A 6,000-nucleotide genomic window follows, 5' to 3' on the forward strand; every position below is an offset into this window, starting at 1 on the left:
CATGTCCTACATATCCCTCAATCCAGTCCTTCTGTTACAGTTCAGAAAGGGCCAGGTCAGGGTGGCTATTAACAAAATATGACATATCAAGTTGCAGAAAGACTAAGCATCTCCCTATGTATTAAAGCTGGGCAAGGCAGCTCAGTTTGAGGAATAGGATCCCAAAACCCAGCTCCTGCTCCCACTGTAGGAGTTCCACAAGTAGATAAAGCTATGCAATTGTCACCTATATTTAGAGGACCTATGTCAGTTCCATGCAGACCCTCACAGATATGCACCAGACTCCCCACAAATGGTGGAATGTAACATAGTTTTGGAGGTATTAAAGGTGTTTCCTGGACCTTTGAATGACTCTGTTTATGTAGTCAATGCTGTTAAAATCTTAGAATTAGCTGGATTAATTAAGCCTTCTAGTACAGTGGCTGAGATGTTTAAGGAGATCCAAAAATGTTTATTAGCAAGACAATATCCTGTTTTCATTATCCACATCCGTGCCCATTCAGGTCTGCCCGGGCCAATGGCACAAGGGAATAATCTGGCAGATTTGGCACTCGAGCAGCAGCTTTTGCTATTTTAGATCCTATAAGAAGCAGCCACTAAATTTCTTTCATTATTTCATGTAACATCAGAAACCCTGCGCAAGCGTTTTTCTATTTCCAGAGCATCAGCACGGGAAATAGTCTTGCAATGCAAAAATTGTTCTGAATTTCTTCCAGCACCTCATGTGGGCATTAACCCACGAGGCCTTCGGCCTCTACAAATATGGCAAATGGATGTCACTCATGTGTCATCTTTTGGAAAAATGAAATATTTACATGTTTCTGTGGATACCTGCTCGGGTATTATCCATGCCTCCCCACTAACAGGGGAAAAGGCCTCTCATGTCATCCAGCACTGCCTCGAAGCCTGGAGTGCTTGGGGCATGCCTCAAATATTGAAGACAGATAATGGACCTGCATATACTTCTGAAAAATTTAAGCATTTTTGTCAACAGATGGGTGTCAAACACCTCACTTGTCTACCTTATAATCCACAAGGGCAAGGCATTGTGGAATGCGTCAATCGGATGCTCAAATCTTATCTAATAAAACAAAAAGGGGGAATAGAGGAAATGCCCTCTCTCCCACCAAAAGCCACCATATCTTTTTCACTCCTTACTTTAAATTTTTTAAATTTGGATTTTAATGGTCATTCAGCGGCTGATAGACATGGCCTCTGGCCTATACCTCCAAAAGAACAAGTCAAATGGAAAGATGTGCTCTCAGGTACATGGAAAGGCCCGGATCCTATCTAAATAAGATCCAGGGGAGCTATTTGTGTTTTTCCACAGGATGGAGAAAATCCAATTTGGGTACCAGAGCGATTATCTCGAAGAGTGACAACCATCCCTCAATAAGATGCTCCTGTGGCTCCTGTGGTTGATGATACTCCTTGTGAATCCTCTGCGGATATCAGCAGAACCCAGATGGGGAATACTGTCGGTGTTTCCTAAACCCATGCCCAGTCATCATGATGCACGAGTAACCTTTCTAAACAACTTTTTCAGTATCTTTTAGGTTAATGGACAGGAGAATTTGATAGCCTGATGGACCAACTCCGAATGGCCATCGTCCATGTGAATTCCACCCGTGTGGACACCTCTCTATCAGAAGGATTGTTCTCCTGGATCTCCACCGCTTTTTCCCACTTTAAGGAGTGGACGGGTGTAATGGGGTTTGGCCTGCTGTTATATGGTGGGGTGGTGCTCCTGCTCTGGTTGGTGTGTAAGCTACGTGCTCAACAGACACATGACAAAGTGGTTATCGCTCAAGCCCTAGCTGCTATGGAGATAGGCTTCTCTCCCACTGTGTGGCTAAGCATGTTTAAAAAAATGGACATTAATTGTCCAATAGGACAGCCCTTGCACCCTGAGTCTTCTATGACGTTGCACCAGGTTAGGGTGTCCATTTTTTTTTTTTTTTTTTTTTTTTTTTTTTTTTACCAGAAACAGCCCTAACGTTCTGCAGGGTTTTTTTCCCATTGCACCCAGACAGGTGCTTCTTTAGTTTAGCCTACTGTAATAAATTCTTCACGCTCAGGTTGTTTGGCTTAGCACTGCACTCCGGGTTGACTGTGGCCATGAGCAGCTCCAAGAAGGGCAAGTCTGGTTGCATGTGGGTTGGTGTCCAAGGCCCCACTTCCAGGGAAAAGATGCCGCATGGGTATGGCACTGACTTGGCTGACTACCAGGATTCAGGGTCATTACAATATCCATCTCATTACTGGAGATCAGACCACTACCCTTGCCTGTTGCATTTATAAAACAAAAAAGGGGGAGATGTGGAGAGCCACCAGTGCCATTCCCGAAGATGGCGCCGGTTTCCTGTCCATAAGCCAGCAAGGCACAGATGTGCCATCCACATCATGGGGTGACCGTTACGAGCATTGCGGGCTGCACCTGTCAGTAACGGACACGACTCCTCTGAGCATATATAAGCAGAGCACTTTTTCCTCCTCGGGTCTTCCCTCAACTTGCTGTAATGAGCCGCGCAATAAACATAGCTGCAGAAGAATCCTATTATTGAGCGTCGTTCTTGCAGGCAAGGCGATAGTGCTGGACACTCTCACACTTCAGTTGAGGGACATCTAGGTTGTTTCCAGTTTCTGGCTATTAAGAATAAAGCTGCTAAGAACTTGTTCAAACAACATCTTTGCAGTATAATTGAGCACTCTTTGGGTATATACCCTAGAGTGGTACAGCTTTAATCTAATCTAATATACAGGGATAACCCTATTGCAAACAGACCATGTGTTTATCATCTGTTTCACAAATTGTGAATGGTTGCCATATGAGACTACAGCTTCCATGAGTTTCCCTATATCTAGCATTGTCACAGGCTTCCAAATTTACTGGATATATTAATGATGATTCTCTTAAAACCTTAGATTGTTCCTTTTTAACCTAAAATTCTAATGCTGAATTTGTTTTCCCATTTAATTTCTCAGTCTGGATTTGAATATATCTATAATATGCTTTAATAAATTTTTCTAAGGCCTATATCTTAGCACCCATATCAACCAAATTTTTAGAGATTAAAAAAGGATATAGATATGACAGGATAAAATAGTAGATTATTGAACCTACTCTGAAAAGGAAAAAAAAAGGAGAGGCTCTAGGCTAATAAGATGAAAAGGTAGATTATTGAATCTACATTTTAAAAGCAACTATTAGTTTTAAATATTTTCCATTGTATTGGACTTCTATAGATTGTATAAAATATCATATATTGATAAAAGTTTGAGATTAATTTGTTAAGACATATTCCCATATATTTCTAATCTTTTTCAGGGTTTTGTACTTATACAGCTTATTTACTAATGTTATGTAAATTTCTAGTCCTTGAAAGTCATTATCCAACTATATAAGATAATAAGGTATAGTGAGAAATTCACTTTGTCTGCATCTGTGGCACTGACCACACCCACTGGGGATGGGAACAGGGGCCAACATTACCTGGGGGAACTAGGTCTGAGGAGGGGCCTCAGGAGCACAGAAACAGAAGAGGATCCAGAGGCATCCTTGGGACCAGGAACCTGCTGGCGTTCATCTGTCTATTTTGTAAGTTATTTCTCCCTGAAGTAACATCTATTTGTCCTATTTGTTTCTCCTGATCCTTATTAAGCCACAATAATAAGGAAGTGTAGGGTAATAATTAGTCAACTATTACAGTCGAATTTGTAGTTATATTAGGTAATGTCTTTAAGGTCAAACAGATACATTTAAGAAAGATAGGTCATCTTCAAACACTTCAGAGATGTCAAAATATGTCACTTAAAATGTTTTAATAACATAGGTTTTATTTTCTTATAACAATGAGACATGTCCGTTCCTTAAAACACTAATAGAAAGGATTGTGGGCATCAAAGTAAACTCCATGTGGCAAAAGTACCCACTGGGCAAGAAAGTACCCCTGTCTCAAATGCTGACAGTATGCTGTCAAATTTGGACAAACAGGACACCAAAAAGAGTGAATGCAAATCTTCACAGAGAAGTCTGTCAGAGATACCAGGACTATAGACCAAAGATGTATGCCTCATCATTGCAGAAAAAACTTCCATGACTGTCAGGCAGCCAGCTGTTTTAACAATTTCTCACAGTTTTTGAAGTCACTTACTCATACTCCTGCTTACTCAGTTAATATTATTTCCTTCTTGGGTCTCTGAGGAAGCTGGAGGCTAGTTAGTATAATTATAGTTTTCCTTGCTTACCAGACCTAGAAAAGAAACTCACTAAAGAGGAGAGACATTAAAAGATAATTTGATAATGCAAACTGGAATAGAAAGAAAATTAGGTACAAGACTTTGAACTCACCAAGATAGGATAGATAATGGAGTATTTTCTCTGAATTTGTGAAATGCAAATGGACTAGACATTGATGACAAATTTATTGCCTGTATGTATTGTATATATTTATTGTACTTTTTGTGTACAGGTTTTCTTAGGTTAATAGTTTTTTATAAGACAAAAAAGGGGAATTGTAGTGATATATTATTTGTGATTTATTAAAGCTTGCCTAAGGATTCAGAAAGCAAAGTCAGCCTCAAGCTATAGAGATCAGGCAGTGCTGGTGCATACCTTTATCCCAGGATTCAGGAGACAAAAGTGATGAATCTCTCTGAGTTCAAGGCTACCCAGGGATGAATAAGATTGAGTCAGTCTAAAAGAGTAACAGAGTTCATGCCTTTGATCCTAGCCATAGAAAGATATAAAAGATAGGAGCAGGGTCTTCAGGAGTCAGTCTCAGGAATCTCCAGTCATGTTGAGGAGAGCACAGAAGTCTGGGATTACAGTCTGAGCTTTGGTGCAGCCAGGATTGCCTTCCGTCAAAGGTAGAGGTAATAGCTAGTGGCTGGCTGCTTCGCTTTTCTGATCTTAAGCTTGAACACCAGTATCAGTCTCTGGGTCTTTTATTTTTCATGCTACAGGGTACTGAGGTAGATTAAGTCACAATTTTCTAAGAAACTACCATATTGATTTCCAAAGTCGCTGTACAAGTTTGCACTGCCACCAGCTCCACATTTGTCCAGCATAAGCTGCCATTTGTGTTTTAATTTTAGCCATTCTGACAGGTATAAGATGGAATCTTAGAGTCATTTTGATTTGCATTTCCCTGATGGTTAAGGATATTGAACATTTCTTTAAGTGGTTCTCAACCACTTGAGATTCTTCTGTTGAGAATTCACTGTTTAGATCTGTGCCCCATTTTGAAACTGAATTATTTGGTTTGTTGATATATAGTTTCTTGTTTTTTTTAAAATATATTTTTGATATCAGCTCTCTATCTGCTGTGGGGTTGGTGAAGATCTTTTATTATTCTATAGGCTGCTGTTGTCTTATTGATAGTGTACTTTGCTGTACAAAAGCTTTTCAGTTCCATAAGGTCCAATTTATTATCAATCTTATTGTCTGTGCTACTGGTGTTCTTGTTAGAAAGTTGTCTCCTGTGCCAGTGCATTCAAGGCTATTTCCTACTTTCTCTTCCATCAGGTTCAGAGTATCTGGTTTCATATTGAGGTTTTGATCCATTTGTATTGAATTTTGTGCAGAATGAGAGGGAGAGAAATATCTTTTTCTTTTTGCTGGATACATCTTGGCAGGGTGGACAGAATGGACTCCAAAGCCACTTTGTTTCCAGATTTGCCATGCACATTCAGGACTTGACTTCCTAGATGATCTGACTGGAACTCAGAGCTCTATGACTGCATATAGCCTGCCAGCCTGCTATGCCCAGGGCTTGTCAATGCAAAATGGCAACACCTGAGTTCCATGAAAAGCCAGTAAAGTGTTTGTTGCTGCAACATAAGCTATCTCAGCTGTCCCAGAGATAAGAACTTTCTTGTTTATTTGCTTGGTTTTTGTTTAGAATCTTCTTTGTTTTATTTGCCCCTGTAGTGGGAATAACTCAATATTATGGCTTCCTTTTGGGGAAAAGATTTTTTTCCCCTAATCATGGGAACAAC

The sequence above is a fragment of the Phodopus roborovskii genome, unplaced genomic scaffold (assembly GCF_943737965.1).
Source record: "Phodopus roborovskii unplaced genomic scaffold, PHOROB, whole genome shotgun sequence".
In the NCBI taxonomy this organism is placed as follows: Eukaryota; Metazoa; Chordata; class Mammalia; order Rodentia; family Cricetidae; genus Phodopus; species Phodopus roborovskii.